The following is a 19,018-nucleotide window of genomic DNA, read 5'->3' as shown; positions in this document are numbered from 1 at the left end:
AGGTCATCTATTTGGCATTTTCCTGTCAGAACTCAAATTATGTGAAATTTTTTTTTTTTTGGTTGCACCATTGCTTGCGGGATCTTAGATACCCCCGACTAGGGATAGAACCAGGGCCTCGGCAGTGAAAGCACCAAGTCCTATCCACTGGACCCCAGGGAATTCCCTGAAAACGTTGACTTAACAGCATAATTAATAATTTTGGTGAGCCAAAGGCAAGAAAAATGTATTTTGTAGAATAAATATATAATATTTTATTAGTTATAGATGTCTTTATTACTCATCCAAGTGTCACTCAGACAGGTGCAATAATTACATTTAGTAGTCTTTGTTATTATGCTGATTTTCAGTCATATAAAACCCATAGCTTTGCACATATTTAAAAACTTTTTGTTGTTATGAGATTGTCAAGATAGGAAGATAAGACATATTTTAGCTAACAATTTTGTTAGGCTGATTCGTAACTTTCAATTATGGACCTCCATTTGTGTTCCTGCTCCAGCCTTACAGATGTTAGAGATAGACATGGGTAAACTGCTTCTCTCATATGCCTGAGATTTACTGTATAGAGGGCAGTGGACCTGCCTGTTAGACAGTAACCTGGAGGCCCATGCTGGGTCAGCCTCATTTAGGTTAATGATTGGTAGGATGGATTGTGGACAGCTTGGATTTAGGCTATAAGGATATACAACAAGCAATAGTATTTGCAATCCCTTCGAAGATTTAGAGCAGGATGGAAAGAGCTTAAGAATACCAGATACCTGGGGATGAGGGTAAGGGGGAAGTGGTTACTTCTAAATGGTTTTCTTCACCACCTTTTCTCCCCTTCATCCTCCACCCCCATTCTGTGACTTGCTATATGAAAGACAAGTGCCCAAGAGCTAGAGAGTATTACCCAGCTCTAGCCCTAGTGCTTATAGAAACGACTTTTGTACTTATCTAGCCTGTCCAAGTTTCCTCATTTAGAAATTGTGAGTTAGAGTATTAACCTATTATACCATATTGCTTTGATGGGTAGTAGGTAAAAATAATTACAAAATATACTTGGCAAAAATAAAGCCCAAATGAATGTCCCATGGTCATATTTGGTATCTCTATAATACAGTGAAAATTCGTCATGTCATTATGACCTGTTTGCTATATTTTACTTAGGTATTAATTCCTTTCTTGGAAATATTTTTGTATGGATGATCAAGAAATTATCACAGATTTAAATGAACTTTCTTTAGACCTGATTATAGGCTTCTTTTCCCAGAGCATGACAAAAACAAACAAACAAACAATCACACGGAAAAAAAAAACCCAAAACTACCTTGGACAGAGGAAAATTCAGTTCCATTTATTATCTCTCTCCAGGTCTTCTGGTGGTAATTAACAGATGGTCCTTGCTTCCTAGTTGATAAACCAATGAGCAAACATGTGCTTCATCTTTAGCCTGCATAGTTTGTCATCAGCGGCTGTATGTCAGAGTCTGGCACAGCACTGAGCTGGATTTACAAAACCACTTCTCCCACCCAGTTGGTAGATTATTTTATTTTTCAGTCATACTGGTTCAAACATCAAATTCATGTAGATATTCACCCTCCATTATTTAGTTGAAGTGACCTTGCCTTGATGTTTTTTTTCTGTTTTCAGTACCAGTCCTTGATAAAACAAAATAAAAAGTTAACAATGTTTGGAAAGTGTAACAAAAATCTTTTAAAAAATATTTCACTTATGTATTTATTTATTTATCTATTTTGAGACAAAAATCTTGCTCTTTTTTTTCCCCCCTCAAGTGACTATGGAATATATCAATGTAATAGAGGCAAATATATACTGTTTTGTTTTTCAGTCCATATAACAGAAACCTGTGCTAGTTATATATTGATGTATAACATTACTACAACAGTTAGTGGCTTAAAACAATAAACATGTTATCTTGCAGTTTATGTGAGTCAGGAATCTGAGAGCAGATTAGCTGGGGGGCTGTGACTTAGGGTGTCTCATGAAGCTGCAGTTAAAGAGATCAGCTGGGATTGCAGTCATCTGAAGGCTTGACTGGTGCGGAAGGAACTGCGTCCAAGATGGCTCATTTCCATGACTGTTGGCAGTTCCTCACCATGTGAGCCTCTCCATGAGACTGCTCGAGTATCCTCACCTCGTGGGAGCTGAATTCTCCCAGAGTGAGTGACCTAACCTTTGAAGTCACATATCATTGTGTCTGCTGTATTTTATTGGTCATACAGACCAATCCTGATATGATGTGGGAGGAGGAATATCAGAGCGTGAATACCAAGAGGCAGGATCCCTGAAGGCCGCTGGGGGCCAGCTTGGAGACTGGCGACCACAAAGAGAATTGTGTTCTGGGCACCAGCAACTAGGGTTGAAGCCAAAATATCTCCAGGAGAGGTTGTGTCATTTGAGTTTTTCTTGCACATCTTTGAGATATGTATTAGTTGCCATTTGAGGCAATGCTAAAAAAATTTTGGACATGGGAGCCAGAAATGTCAGTTCAAATTCTGGTTCTTGACTCTACCTTTGGAAGAGGTTTGATCTAAAACTGACTATCTTAGTTTGTTTTCCTTTAAAACGGAGGAAGTAATATATATCTGTCTACGCTTAGTAGATAGTATGCAAGATAAAAGCCTTAGTTTTAAGTATAGCACCAAGCATTACAAGAGCTAAACAAATGCCACTTTCCTTTCTCATTCTCCTCAAGATACTCTAAAGCAAAATTTCCCAAACATTGTACCTATGAAATACAACTTTTCATCTTGCCATCCTTCTAAAATCCCTGGATCTGTTGCTTCTGGCTGACAGTGGCCTCCTCCAGTGCACCAAAAAGTATTAACTTTTTATGTTCATCATAGAGAAAAACTTTGGGAAGCTCTTCTCTGAAAGAAGATTTCTTTAAAATGACATTAGAAAAGACATCTAGTAAGGTACTCAGGGTCTAATTATAATGACTAGTCCCTAAGAGAACAGTTTCAACACAGGCTTGGGTACATATTTAGCATCTTAAAACATTCTTCCATAAAAGCAAAGATTCAGACCTAGGTAAGAATATCCAAGAAATGGGGCTGGGAATCCAAAATTTTAACAAGACTCCTAAAATTCTTGAGTCTAGGATACACTACATCTGGTGAATTGACCTCTGGAAAGTATAATGTGGGCAGTTGGCATAGAAGCGTTGGGCACTTAGAGAAAAGGGAGGAAAGTGTTGAGATTTTCTCACTAAAGAATTCTGGCATTGTCACTGATTTAGCATTTCCAGGTCTGTGTGTGTGTGTGTGTGTGTGTGTGTGTGTGTGTGTGTGTGTGTGTGTAAAGTGGGGAGTAGGGCAGCTAACAATCTGTGGATGCTGTATATGCAATTCATTCACTGTAACTCATATGTAGGATGATGAACTCCCTATGTTTAAGACATCTTACTATGTAGTGGCCTCTCCACTCCTGCTCAGCTACTCTGATATGATGAATTGGGCAAAACAAGTCTCCTCTCCCACTCTGCCTTTGGTAGTATTACTTTAGCTATAACTCAAATGCCTACCATGGCTGGGCATGAAATGCAGTGAATGAGAATAACTAGTTTAGGATGATAGAGAAAAAGATCTCCAAGTCTAAATTCAGTGAAAAAAGCATGATAAAAAAGCATCATGTATAATATTCTACCTTTGTGTAAAAAAGGGGAAATTAAGATTATCTGTGCATATTTTCTTATCATTGGCCTAAAGAAGCTCTGGAAGAATACACAAGAAACTAATAAAAGAGAGATTACCTTGAGAGAAGTTGGGGGCGGGTGGGTAGATAAGACACAAAGGTGGGAGTGAGACTTTTCACTATATACTATTTTTAACCAAATGAATTTAGTACCTTTTTAACAAAACAAAATATAACAATATGTAGATAAACCAGACAAGAATGTGGGCTGAATTTGACCCATGAACTGCCATTTGAGACATCTCTGTTAAATCCCTAAACTTCAGTTATTGAAGTGTGAACCTTTGATTTATTCATTCAGTTCACACTTATTGAATGTCTCCTAAGGCCTGGACTTCATGTTCAGGGCTCTGTCTCTGGTCTCAGGGAACCTTCGTTCTCTAAACTGTAGTGGCCCTTCTTGGTGAATATTTAAGAAGAAATATATTTTTATTGTCTTGGCAACTTCAACTAATTAATGTGTTTCCAGTTTGAATATCCAGTACATAGGTAAGACTTGTTTGCAGATTAGCAATATATGTTTGTAGACACACAGTTAATAATATTTAAGATCAAAAATATTTTGATCTTAACTATTTTGAAATAAACTCTTCTTAGCCTTGTTTATTCTATTATTTTGTTAGGCAAATACTGTGTTCATTATCTCAAGATAAACTTAAACCCAAGCCAAGTCAAGTTATTTCAAATTTAGATAAAATGAATACAAAGTAATGAAGCTTAAATATATTTGCAAATAAAATGAGAGCAAACTGTTCTAAATGAGAGACAGGAAATATGAATAGAGAGAGGAGGGGAATCAGGAATAAAATAGAAATCCAATCTATCTTCCCTTGAAGAAAAAAAAATGTATGTGGCAGCCTCCTCGAATCTGGTAATCTAATCTTGACATTTATCTCTTCTGGAAGTGTATATTGGCTTCTTTCCTCACTGTGTCCCCATCTCCTCTATCTCCCCCACCCCCACCACCTTAACTCCCGGAAATGTATAGCTCATGTAGAAAAGCAACATGTTCTGCCTTTTGGTAGAATGGAGACCTGTGTTCCCCATTCCCCTCCCCTCTAAAGGTGCCAGTAGAAATTTAGATCATCTCAAATGTAGAAATGTATTTCCCACCGTGACACTGGGAAACATTTCAGGTTTCTGGATTCTTGAAAGATTCCGCTGCCTGAAAATTCTACTCCAAAGTGTACTTTGCTATGACTAATTGTTAGGCAGGCAGCAGAGTTATTCAAGAATAAAATTACTGGTTTTGAACTGATATTAATATTTTGAGAAAGCCTAACTATCTCTATGGAGCAATGTTTCTCATCAAAATGTTACCTCAAGAGCCCCAGAAGTTAAATAACTTTATTTGAGAAGAAAAAGATTCATTAACATTTTTGTCACATATGTGTGGATAAATTATTTCTTCTGGGTGATAAAACAAGAAAATCATCACCATATGCTGTTTAATAAAACTTATTCTAGTTTGAGAGTTAATACCACAGCTGGTAGATTTTTGCATTTGTTTAAGGTATCTTTTACTACATCACATCTCCTCCCCCCAAATTTAGTGGCTTAAAATAGCAATTCATTGCTATCATAGGTGGTTGTTTAGGTTAACTGGGCTCTGCTGAGCTTGGAATTCTTGTTTTTTATTTTTATTTTTCTTATTTATTTTCTGAGCTTGGAATTCTTGCTTGGAGCCTCTCATATGGTTGCAGGCAGATGGAGCCTGAGCTACAGTAATCTGAAGCCTCCAGTGGGTTGGACATCTAAGATGGTTCTTGACTCACATACTTGGCTCCCCAGCTAGAATGGCTAGAAGAGCTAGAAGATGGTATCACTCTCTTTCTATTAACACATGACCTCTTCACATGGCTAGCTTGGGATTCCTCACAGTATCACAATCTCGGGGTAGTTAGAATTTTTACATGATGGCTGTTTCTCTCAGAGTGAAAGTTTAAAAGACTCTTGGAGAAGCTTCAAGGCTTTTGATAACCCAGCTTTGGAAGTCATGCAGCATCACTTTTGTTTTCATTCAATTAGTAGAAAGCTAGTCATACATAGGTGCCAATTTATAGAACTCCCGACAGCCAAAGCAGGAACAATTTGAGCAGTAAAGTAAATACATAATATTGGATTATCACCCAAAGTACAATATAAGATAGGGATCCATTGGGTTCATACTGATATAAATAAATGATTAAATAAATAAGTGAATGTGGGAGAAGAGACAGATCTCCCTTGAAGAAGAACTCCAAATAATTATGTGTGTAGATATTCCACCCTCAAGAAGGGGAAGCATGAATACCTACTCCTTAAGTGTGGGCTGCTCCTATCGACTTCCTTCCAAAAAGCACAGAATAGAACAGGGGAAGGAAAAGTATCTCAGCCATATGATCAAGGTCAGTGTTGACGGTGATAAATCATGTTGACAATATGTATCCTTGATGTGTTGTGATAAAAATGACACTTTACTTCTGTGCTCTTCTTTCCAAAAGCCTATAACCACAGTCTAATTATGAGAAAAACATCAGACAAGCTCCAGTAGAAGGACAGCCTACAAAATACTTGATCTATATTCCTCAAAACTGTTAAGGCCATCAAAGACAAATTTTGAAAAACTGTCACAACCAAGAGGAACCAAAGGAGACAATGACAAGTAAATGTAATATGGTATCCTGGATGGGATCCTAGGACAGAAAATGACATTAGGCAGAAACTAAGGAAATCTGAAAAAATTACTATGGACTTCAGTTAATAATAATATATTAACAAGTTTTCATTAATTGTAACAAATATACCATGCAAATATAAGATGTTAATAACAGGAGAAATTCGAGAGGAAGCTGAGAACTGTGTACTATGACCTCATTTTTTCTATAGATCTAAAACTTTTCTTAAGAATAAGGTCTATAAAAAAAACAAAAAACAAAAGCTAGTCATAGGGCCAGATTTGAAGGGAGGGGACTGTCAAAGCTATGAAAAACAGATGTGGTTCATTGGGGGACCATCTGCAATAGCATTCATTTCACTGATTTTCTTCTGAGGAACCACCTCTCTACCTCTATTCTTAGTTCATATGGCTGAAGCCTTACCCTTTGGTTCTAGAGGTAGAGACAGTGACTCTGGCCTGAGGCAATCAGTGAATTTCATCTTCCTCACCAGAATCTCCCTACTTGTAACCAAAAGTAAGGGAATTGCACCTCCTTTGCCACAGGGTGGTTTCAGTGGGCAGTGACTTAAGCCAGGGCAGTCAGAGTAATACTAGGATTGTTAGAAAAGTCCCTCTGGCTTTGAACTTGAATATATGTGAGGTGGGGATTGCTGCCTCTTATTTTGCCATCAGAAGGGGAATACTTGGAGGTGCCAGGAACCACTAACTTAGAGTCTGAGAAAGAAGCCAACAAAATGGGGGTAGCCGATAGGGGCAGAATGAAAAGATGGGTAAAAATGAGCTGTGGGACATTATGGAGCCCACAATCCATCCCTACTTGGAGGAGCTCTGTCTCTGGAGATTTCCCAATCACATAAGCTAATAGTCTCTTTTTTGGCTTAAGTCAGTTTGATTTGGGACTTTTTTGGTCCATTACAATAGAAAAAGTTCTAAATGATATAACGAAATAATGATTATCCTCCATAGAAATAAACTATGTTAAATATGATCAGGATGTTATTTAATAGTCCTACTTTTTTTTTGTTTAAGGCTCCTTTGTTTATTCTCAAATAATTCATTATTTACCTGAAGATAAATTTGGCAAAGAGTAAATTGGTTAATATGTTTAAAACATTTAGAACAGTTGCACACCACACAGGAAGTGCCCAATAAATGTTAGATATTATAATTATTATTTTAGCTTACTTTAAAGGGCTAAAACTTTATAATGGCACCTTTCTTCTGGTGTTAAGTATGCATGTAGTTGTCACAGTAAAAAATTAAATAAATCACATAGCAAAGTGGCTAAAAGTGTGCTTTATAATCTGATAGGACTGGGTTCAAATTCCGGCTCTGCTCCTTACTTGCTGTGTAGCCCCTTTATTCTTCTAAAACTTAGAATAAAAATACCTCTTAGAAGTAAAATTAAATCGTGCTTACAAAGGCCCAGTTTCAGTGCCTAACACTGACTGTGTTCCAGCAAGTATAATTATATTATTTTATACTGTGTAAGATAAAATGCTGAGATTTTAATTATCCTATAAAAGACTTGTCAAATAAATCAAGAATCCATGTAAGTGACATTGTATCTTATATCAATGTATGTATCACCTGTACAAAAATTAATAACAAAGTTCTAAAATCTATGAGATATAATAAAAGACATTACTATTAATATTTTGAAAATTTGGGGCTAACATGCTTTTTCTAAGATACAAGATTAAAACACTAATTCAAACGTGTTATGGTATCCTTTAGTTAGCAGATCATATTTGTTCCAAGTCAACTGTGTTCTAAAATGATAAATGAACAAGTTGCACAGTGCTGAATAGTAAGCTTGCTAGATGATCAGTGTCATAAAATTAAGAGATACTGTTTGCTAGATGATCAGTGTCATAAAATTAAGCTCATTGTCAGTAAAGGGCATCAAACTGAAATTATTTAAAACAGAGTAAAGGGACTGAGATACAGTGTTATATGAATCCACTTTAAATCTAAAATAGCTTTTAAAGGGCAAGCCAATGCTAATGTTTTAATTGTTGTAATGGGACCATTTTGATTGCAAGTAAGAAAATCCAAGTTAAAATAATTTTCTCATTTAAGTCTGATGGTAGGGTGGCTCCTGGCTTAGTGCGATAATGATTGACTCAGTTTTTTTCCTCTTTCATCCACCTCCCTCCCTGGTCAGAAGATGGCTGCAGCAGTTCCAGCTATCACAATCTCACACCAACATCCAGGTAAGAAAAAAGGGAATCTTCCTTATGTTTCTATAGAAGAGCTAAGAAACCTTTTCAGAAGAAGCACCTTTACCACTGTTGCATCCTGCACAGACTTCTCTTCAAATATCATTGGCCAGAACAGGGTCACAAGAGAAATAAAAGTACCAGATTTGTTTGGATGACCTAAGAGTCACTTCTGAGGGCTGGGGCTGGAGTACTTGTCCATGTAGATGAGCACAGTTAGTTGTCAGGATGGAAGAAGAGGGGAATGGGTGCTGGAGAGGCACACAAAAGCCTGCTGCACTAATAAGCACCATTCCAAATAATCAGAAAACGAATTCAATAGATGAAAGCATAGTATTAAATATTATCCAGTAGTTAGAGGAAATAAGTGTACAGCAACATATATAGATCTTAAAAGCATAGTTTTCAGTGAAAACAGTGGGAAAGAGAAGAAAGTCTATTGTATAATATTTATGTTGCTTAAAAATACATGAACACTGGAACTTTGACCTAATGCTATAAGGAGTGTAAGCTGGTACAACCATTTGGGAAAACTTTTGGGCAGGATCTACTAGCACTAAGCAAAAACATGCCTTACTTCCCAGTAAACTCATCTTCTAGGTATATATACATGTATGCCTATGTGTGCCAGACATGTCTGAGAATATTCAGAGCAACACCATTCATAACAGTCCCAAACTGGAAACCAGCCATCCAAGTGTCCATCAGCTAGAGAACAGATAAATAAATGATAGTATAGCTGCATGTTAAAAGACTGTAATGGAATACAGTATTCACTGGAATACTATACAGTCATGAGAATTAATAAATGACTGCTCCATGCTACAACTAATGAAAGAAGCCTGTTATAATAGAGTACTAACTATATTATTCTATTTACATAAATTTAAAAAACAGACAAATTAATCTATAATGGTGGGGTCAAGATAATGGTTATCTTTTGGAGGAGGTCAGAGTTATTGGGATGGGTTTCTAGTGAGCTGGTTATGTTTTATTTCTTAACGGGGTGGTAGTTTCATGGGTTTATCTGTGAAAATTCACAGAGCTGTATACTTATGATGTTAATTTTTCTGTATGTATGTTATACTTAAATTTTTTTCTTTAAAAAACCATGCACATGCAAAATAGCGTTTATTTAATGAGTAAATGGGAATACAAAGAAAACTCAGTCCCTGCCTTTGTGGAGCTTAATTCTAATAATAAAAATAGGTTGGGGGGGGGGGATGAATTGGGAGATTGGGATACCAAATTGTACACTCTAAATATATGCAGTTTATTGTAAAAAATGAAAAAATAAAAAGTTAAAAACAAACAAATAAATAAATAAATGTAATAATAGTAACAGCAGGTAATACTAAAATAGTGTAGATTGTGTGCCAGATCAGATTGTAACCATGTGAAGTAAATACTGTCATCACTCCCATTTTAGAGCTGAGGAAATTGAGGCACAGGGCTGCCTGCTGAAGATCACATAGTAAGTGGTGGAGTGAGAATGCAAGCCTAGTAGCTATCTCTAGGGTCTGGCTTTTAACCAGGATGCCCTACTGCTTCTCATGCTAGTGAAGGAGAAAGACCAAAAGCAAAGATAGGTAAAGTTCTCTCCCTCCTCCTTTTTATAAACAAAGTGACATTTGGACAAACACATGAGGGAAGTGAGTGAACCATGTGGATTGAGCAATAAGTGTGTCAGGCAGAAGAAACAGCAAAGACAAAGGCCCTGAGGTGTGCATAGTAAATTCAAGAAATAGCTAGGACGCCAAAGTGGCTAAAGTACAATGAGATGTAGGAGAATGGGAGCAGATAAAGTCAGAGTTAGTGGGCACCAGGTCATGGATGGCCTTGTAGGCCAGCGTTTGTGCTTTATAAGGATACATATATATATATATATATATATCCAATGATTTAGATAGTAAGCATATTAGGGTGAGTGCTTACCATAGGGAGAAGAATGGTTAAGGGAATCTTGACTAAAAGAAGTAAATACAAGGGAGGGACATAGCACCAACCTATTAGGCCAGAGTGTCATGAGTATTATTAACTCAATTCTACACCTGAGTTGTGGGGCTGAGGCGAGAACAACTCTAGTGTAGCCTTTAACCAAAGAGGACTCTATACTCCATCTCCACATCACTATAAATTATCCAGAAATTAAAATGATTGAATCAAATCTCCATTTCAGAGAACAAAGATATGCCCTAAGTGTGTTAAGACTTCTCCATTTATGATGATTCGGTCCCATGCAAGTGGCAGTATTTATAATGGACAGCACTGCCTTTGGCCTGCAATGTGGCAACAGACCTCTTTTTCTTTTGGCAAAGCATCTTACCAAAAGAGTAATAAGATATAGCTCCTAAAAAAACATATTAACATCAATCTTTTAAAAACTATATGACTTAATGGTTTAATTTTTTCCCTAGAAATGTCAGGCATATGACAAACTACGTGAATTGATGCTTAAAACGTGATTTCTTCAAAACAAACACCCTGCATGCACCAAGAAGCATCAAGCCTCATTATTTGTATTTAAATTTAAATAGGTTATTTTTTGTCCAGAAAAAAGTTTACACTTCATTGGTAATGTGAAAGATCTTGCTTAGGTCAGAGAGATTTTTATTTTATTAAGGCTAGTTATTGCAAATTCTGCCTCCTTTATTTTTGGGATCTCAAAACCCAGAAAAGTATCTTTTAAAAAAGGATAATTGTCCTATAACTATTCAGATGAAAGAATATTTAAAAGCATTGTATCCTGGGAGTTCAGAAGTTTTACTTTTGACTTCATCAAGTACTTTCAAAGAAAAAAGAGTAGAAAGAGAACCATCTTCTGTGATTTGACTCTCAAACGAGCTTCTAGGTTTCAGATCTGTATTAAAATGAAATTGTAAAGAGGGTGGGCACTCTGCACATTACAAAGCGTCTATTAATCTGTTCACTATTTATTGAATGTCTCCTGAATGTCAAACACTGTGCTAAGTACCTGGGATATATTGATGAGGGAGAACAGACACAGTCCTGCCTTCATAGTGCTACTGGCTAGCAGGGCAGTGGACATCAGTAAAGTCATTACACAAGCACATATAAAACTGCAAGTGTGATGAGCTCTGTGGAGAAGAGGCTCATGATGCAAGGAAAGCCTGTAAGGAGGACTTTGGACTAGTCAGGTTGGTTAGGGAAGCCTGCTCTGGAGACATGATGGTTACATTCTGATCGGAAGGAAGAGGCAGGAATTAACTTGGACAAGGAGCAAAGAAAGAGAGTGAAAAATAGAGGGAAAAGCCAAGTGATTAGAGGGAACATAGAACTGAAAGTCTGTTCTGGAATTCTCGATTAGAGAAACGAAGAGTATAGATGAAGGTTATATTCATTCATTCATTCATTCATTTATTCATTCAATTGAAATGTACTGAATGCCTACTGTGTGCCAAATCTTGTTCTAGGGGCTAGAAATGTTAAAGAGCATTGTCTTTGTCATATAAGTAAAGACAAGACATTAAGAAGGTTTAATCATGTAGGGATGAGGATGGGGTGGTAATAAGATCATATTGGTATTTTGCAAAGTTAACTTGCTCCAAAATGGAGAAAGGATGAGAAGAGGCCAGAGTGTATTCTGTGGACCAGCTAAGAAGCTAACTGGGTACTCCCGCTGAGAGACAAGGGTAGCTTGCATGAGGAAAGTGGTTCTGGAGATGACCAGCATTATTGGATGTGGACAGTTTTGAAAGATAGTTTAGGAAGCAAAATAGGACATTGTGATAGGTTGAGGGGGCAGGGAGGGAAATGTCAAGGATGTGTCTGAGGGTTCTAGCTTATGTAGCTAGATGGATTGCGTAAGATAATGGCAATAATAATCAACATTACTAACTGCTTTGACCTGAGTTTTGGCGTGGTGAGGAGCTGTGAGTGGAAATTACTGAGGTGTAGTCTTTAGTCAAAGTAGAGTCTGTCCTCCAGCTTACCATAAGTGACCGACAATGATTGCCTCAAATCTTCACTTTCTTTTTCTTTGGACAGAGTAGACATGTCCTAAGTACATTAGAATTTCACTGGTTCTGATGATCTGTGTGAAGAGTGAAGTGTTTTATGAGCTGCACTGCTTTGGCCATGCAGTGTTGCCAGAAGTTCTTTTCTCTTTAGAAACAGCATCTTCTGAAGAGAGCAGTAAGACATAGTTCCCAAAAAGCAAAGTGGAGGAATGGAGGGGGTAAAGCAAGGAGTGGAGAAGAACACACCCCAGATTCCCAGTTGGCAGCCAAGTCAGATCAAAGCCAAGAGCATGGAGATACAGTCTGTGAGGCTGGAGCATTAGGTGGGACACGTGGCCTGGCAGGAGATGAGGCTGAGGTACAGACCGAGGTGGCAACCCAGAGGACCCTCTGCACTTTCCTGCGATTTGACTTTACCCAAAGGGCAGTAGGGAGAATTTGAAAAGGTTAGGAAAATGTCAGAAATAAGATTAGATTTGCATTTTAGAAAGATGACTTTATAATAATTTAAGTTGTCCTTATTTTATGAACTTTTTCTGAATATGTTTTACTTTCACAATAAAAATGATTTTTAAAAAAGGAAAGCCAATTTTGTCTGCAGTATACATTGGGTTAGACTTGGCATGTGAGACAAGATATAGGGAATCCAGTTAGAAAGCTATTACAACAGGAGGTTGCTAAAATGGAGGAGAGGATGTGAACTTTGGAGCCAGGAAGACTTAAATTTGGATAGACCTTGGCTCTGCTACTTCTTGACTACATGAAACTGGGAGGCTGTTTTTCTTTTCTGGATGTCATTTTTTTCATCTGTAAAAATATGGGTAACAGTACCTCAGTACCTGTTTTCCATTGTGGGAATTATGTATAAGTTCTCAGCATATAGTGCTCTTGGTAAACATAGTTCTTATTCATTTTAATGATGCAAATCGTCTGAATTAAGGCAGAAGCAATGGGAATGGAGAAGGGGAGAATAAATGGCAATGATGCTGAGGAGGCTGCTTGTATAAGCCTCAGGGACGGACTGAATGAATGTGGGGAAGCTGCCATTCTACTTCTCAGGGATCCCACTTGGGTAAAATTAGGCAGATGATGATTGCATTCACTTAGTAAGAGAAATCAGGAAGGTCAGATTATTGGTTTGAGGGGTGGGTAGGTTGGGAATGAGGGGAATTATGAACTCAGTGTGAGACTTGTTACACTTGAGATGGCCCAAAGACAGTTGGCTGTATGGGTCTATAGCTCTGTGAGGAGTTGGGGCTTCAGAATGGATATTGGGGAGGTGGAACTTTCTAAGGAAAATATGCTCAGAGTAATGAATAGAAGGCCAAGGTTAGGGTCATAGAGAGTGTGAGCATTTTAAGAGGACCGCAACAGAACAGGAGGCAAAAACAGAGAATGAGAAAAGGAAAAATAGTCATATATGTTAAGAGGAGAAGCAAGAATTATAAGCCAAGAGAGAAGAAAATTTCAAGAGGAAGGGAGTGGTTGATACTGTCAACTGCCACAAAGAAGTCAGCTAAGGTTTTCATAGAAAGAAAAAAAATCTTTTGATTTAGCAACTGGTTGGGGGTGGGGTATGTGAGGGTGGTGTTACAGTTTTGCCAGAGCCCCTAGAGTGGAGTGGTAGGGCTGGAATCCAGATTGCAGTCTGTGGAAGAGTGGACAGGAGGTAGGAAGTGGATGTGGGCTGGAATTGTCCTCTGTTCTTTTTATGAGGGGAAAGAGAAAAATAGGGATGGTGGAGTTTTGTTTGTTTGTTTTAAGAATGAACTCTTGGGTATGTGGGGAAGTAGCCATACTAGAGAGAGAAAGAGTAAGGGTGATTCTGCACTATGTGGGAGGGGTGGAATTTGCCAGCACAGGTGAGGGAATTAGCCAGAAACCAGAAAAGGGAGGTCACTTCCTCTAGAATGAGAGGAAAACTCACACAGATGGATACAGATAAAAATAGATAAAAGCATGGGCTGGAGAGGTGTGAGATGTTGTGGAAGTTCATGCTGATGATCTCAGTAGTCTCTGTGAAGAGAATGGCACTGGCCACAGGGCAAGAAGGTTAGGAAGCCTTGGTTTTACTAAGCCGTTTGGGGAGCCAAGAACAGTTAGTTGCTCCCATGGGGGCTCCAGAAGGGACCGTTGAGTAGCGCTTCCGTTCCTGCTGGGGTTGAAAGTGTCTGACTGGCTGGGTGTCCTCCACCAGTGTTCCCCACTGCAGCCACGCAGGACGGAGGAAGGGGCTATCGGAAGTGAAGGGGCTGAGGGGAGGTGGAAGGGCAGGGCTGACTGTGTGCAGGAACTGAGTGGGAGGCAAGGTGGATGGTTGCTTCTGGATCCGGAGGATGTAGGCCATGGTGGAGAGCAGGACTGGTGAGGGTGTGTTTAGGAATTTGAGGCCATGATTTTAGCAAAACACATACCCTAACACTTAACACTTGTAATCTGAACAGAAAGGTGCAAGGTGGGGCCTGTGGTTATCTATGTGGCTATTTTTAGTTAGATGGTCCCTAGCTGGTGGTCCCCCTTGTTTTCTCTTTCCGGGGTGGGGGCAGCAACTTTTAAAACAAACCTAATTAGGGACTTCCCTGATGGTCTAGTGGTTGGGACTCTGCACTTCCACTGCTAGGGATGTGGGTTCCATCCCTAGTTGGGGAACTAGGATCCTGCATGCTGTGTGGCATGGCCAAAAAATTTAAAAATTTGAAAAACCTAACTAAAAAGAAATGGTTTCTGTAATTTGAGGTCTTTAGACAGTGGGAATACCAGAAAAGACTGTAAAATACAATGAGGCCAAAGTAGTATTTATATAGGCATTACAAACAACTTGGGCCCTACTCTAAATTAAGTTAAAAAAAAATCATTACAAGACAATGCATATGTTATTCTTTCTTCTTTTCCTAAATTGTTTTAAATCTTTTATATCATATCTTAGTGAGAGGAAATAAAATGGGTTATATGTAGTTATTGATACTGGATTTTTTATTCAGGCTGGTGTGTGTGTGTGTGTGTTTACCAATCAAGGAGTCCTTCTGTGCATTTTTTGGCATTTGATGTCAACTACTAGTGCTAAACAAGAATATCTGTTGGAGTTCATATCAGTAGCTAAAATTCTCTTTGCAGTTGACTTTTTTAAATGATACGAAGAAAGTATTGAAATCAAACTGTTGAGGAATTTCTCTTTCAAATAAAAATATCTTTAAAATTCGGGCAGGTGGGCAAAGTAAGCAGCCAGCCTGGGGTTGGAGGCAATGGAATAGTTCTAGAAGGGGCCAGTTATACCAATAAATGTTTGCTGCCAAGTGCTGCCTTTTAAAAGGAGGGCTTGCCTCTTTTATAAGTTCCCTCCCTTGAACTAGTCTGGTTGGGGGAGGGAGTGGGGAGAGAAATGAAACCTTTTAGGGGAGCCCATCTGTGATTCTTGTGGATGATGGGGTTAGTGTGATGGTAGCCAGATTTCCTGCCAGAATTGTTATAAAAATGTCAGGAGGAGTGTTCATAGTACCACTGTTCTTAATAGCGCCAAAATGGAAACACAAAAATGCCAACTATAGGAGAACAGATAAATATATTATGGTTAATTCTCACAATGGAATATTTACTTGCAATGAATGAGAGTACAGATATATATGACACTTGGATGAATCTGTCACAAAATGTTAGTGAAAAGAGAAAATCCCAGAATACTATATACAATACCATTTTTGTAACATTTAAAAACAAGCAAAGGAATAATAAACACAAAGTTCAGCATAGTGGTTACCCCTGAAGTGTTGAGGGTGGAGGGCACACAAAGGACAGCATGGGGAGGGCAGATACATAGATATTAGTTATTGTTAATATCATTGTTTGGGTTCTGTAGTAAATTCATGAGTCTTTATATATCATTTAAAATAAAGTAAATAAAATGAAGAGAGCCATGAATGGATTGATGGAGATAGTGCATTGGAAACCAAAGAAATGTATATTTCCAGTCGCATGACATTCTGGGCAGGAAATATGACCATAACATGGGTCTTGTTGGCAAGCCCAGCCCTTCTTATTTGGTGAACAAGGCTGAAGAACCTCTTCCTCCAGGGCTTTACCTTCTAGTATGAAGATGGACTACAAACAAAGAATTTGAGACAGTCATAAGTTCTGTGAAAGAAAAACCAAAAACATAATTCTATCTCTTTGTGTAGGTATGTGCAGGTATGTCTCTAGGATAGGTGTCCAGAAACAGATTAGTTAGATGGAAGAATATGTACATTTAAATTTTTGATAGATACTGCCAAATTGCTCTCCAAAAATGGTTGTACTAATTTACATTTCCACAACCTTCTTTTTCCACATTCTTGCCAACACTGGTGATTATCAATGATTATCGATCTTTTGGCTTAGCTAACTGGCAAAAAATGGCATCTCATTTTTGTTTCTTACAACCAATTTTTAGATGAACCTTTGGCATGTGAGTCATTAGTGAACTGAAGACTCTGCATACTTGTTTTCCATTATTGGTAAAAGAATGGCTGTAGTTGTATTTGCCTAAAAATTCTTTGGGAATAGTTGTGCCCTGTATTTAGATCTATTACTCTATAATCCATTTGGTCAGAAGTAGTGTTCCCTAAAACACTTGGAGGGATGGAAGGGGAGGGAAGGAAGATTTATTCAGTGCTGTTATGTGGCAAGTAGTGGCCTAGGTGCTTTCACGTGTTCTCTCATTTAATTTCTTCTTCATGGCAGGCCCTTTGAGGAGGTTTGGAGACTCATAGAATTGAAGACTTGCCTTAGTCATGGAGTTAAGAAGCGATTCAGTTACTCTCACTTTGTTTCACATACTCTCCGCCACCCCAAGCCTAGCAGAAGATAGCACTATTTTAAGGATTTAGTCTTCTAATGGTTCTATTCCAGCTGTTTCTGACCTTGGCTATACATTGAAATCTCCTGAGGAATCTGAAAAAATATGCACACCTGTGTCCTACTCCCAAAGATTCTGATGTAATTCATCTGAGGTGTACCGTGGACGATTAAAAAAACTCCCGATGGATTCTACTGTTTAGCCAAGGTTGAGAGCCACTGGTCTCCAGATTTCTTTTTAGACTTGCATTCATTACCTATAATGCAATTTTGTGACATGCTTTTGCCACTTTCTCTGAAAAGTTCTTCAACTTTTTTTTTTGGTTTATTTTGATACTTTTGGAAAAATTCCATAATGGGCTTTGGAATAATTGCAGATATCCTGGTGCGAGATGGATAGAAAAACTGCATTACTAAATTGAGGTCAGGAATTGCTGAGCTAATTATTTCTCAGGTCTTTATTTTGCAGTTTTTAAAATCAGTAAACCAACTGCAACATGACATAAGCAGTCTTTTGTCTTGAAGAAGAGTATCAGCATAATATTGGTATCACTTACGACTTTTCACAAATACATTTTCATCTGTTACTGAAGATAAAATAGTGCAGAACAGGGAGCTCAAAAAAGGAAATATATCAGCTGCAATAAGTGAAAACTTATTCAAATGTTATTCTGTTTTTCTGGGAATGTTTACCCACTGCCCTATAAAAGTAAAATACCTGCTGATTGTCTACCACATATATGATGAGCTTAGTCCGTAAAATCATTTCCTCCAACTGTGATAGCAAGATGCCTTCCCCCACCTGCAGTACAGCTTTAGAAAAACTAGACAGAATTATTTTGGCAGCTCAAATGGGGATCATCACGTCTCTTACCTATTCAGTTGTGGTTTATTTTTAATATATGTTCATCTTTGATATTGCATTTCTTGGTGGTATGGGTGACAGTTGTAGGAGAGCTGTGTGGTGATTTCAGCAGAGATCTTGTTTTTTCCTTTCCAAAGCACTTATTATTATTGCTATTAATATTTTAACTTGTAGGTTTTTTCATAGCAGTTTAATGGAACTCTGACTATGGATTCCTATTCAATGTCTGTTTGTCCTGTGAATTTTTTGCTTCTCCTTCCAGTCTTTTTTTCTATAAGTCTCATTCATCATGGCCTAGTCCTGAGATCAGCTTTGCAAAGACCACACACTGGGAAGGGGACCCAGCATGTTAGCATAGAAAAAGCCAGACTTGGTGGACTTTGCTTGTAGTTCCACATCAATTATTTCTTACAAAATTTTGAGTTATTCTATGTCACAGTTTCCTAAATCTATAAAAAGGAGATAACAGTTTCCGAGGAGTAAACAACAGCCTGTATGTGAAGCATTTTGACATGTGTAAGGTGTGGTGGTATATTCAGTACTGTTTATTTTTAACTAGTCCATTTTCCATTTAATATCTGCAAAGTCGTTAAAATAAACCAAAACCATCTTGAAGTGTGTGAGATTGGAGTTAAAAGACCTGGTGTGAATCAGAGCAAATCATTTCATCTCAGCCATAATTTGTCTTTAAAATGAGAATAATAGATGCCATCTTGGATGGTGGATGGATTAAATACTATCATCAGTATGAAAGTACTTTGTA

General features: G+C 37.9%; 1 long non-coding RNA gene across 2 annotated transcripts in view; it reads left to right on the top strand.

Annotated features, from left to right (window-relative positions):
- LOC130855344 (uncharacterized) overlaps positions 1–19,018 on the top strand; it is a 238,017-nt gene that overhangs the window by 74,192 nt on the left and 144,807 nt on the right. For both annotated transcript variants that reach the window (XR_009054306.1, XR_009054304.1), the window contains exon 3: positions 8,529–8,577. This is a non-coding gene — a long non-coding RNA (uncharacterized LOC130855344). The remainder of the gene's footprint in view (positions 1–8,528; positions 8,578–19,018) is intronic.

The sequence above is a fragment of the Hippopotamus amphibius genome, chromosome 1 (assembly GCF_030028045.1).
Source record: "Hippopotamus amphibius kiboko isolate mHipAmp2 chromosome 1, mHipAmp2.hap2, whole genome shotgun sequence".
Lineage (NCBI taxonomy): Eukaryota > Metazoa > Chordata > Mammalia > Artiodactyla > Hippopotamidae > Hippopotamus > Hippopotamus amphibius.
The sequence above is the reverse complement of the archived record's forward strand: the minus strand, read 5'-3'. Positions and strand labels throughout refer to the sequence as shown.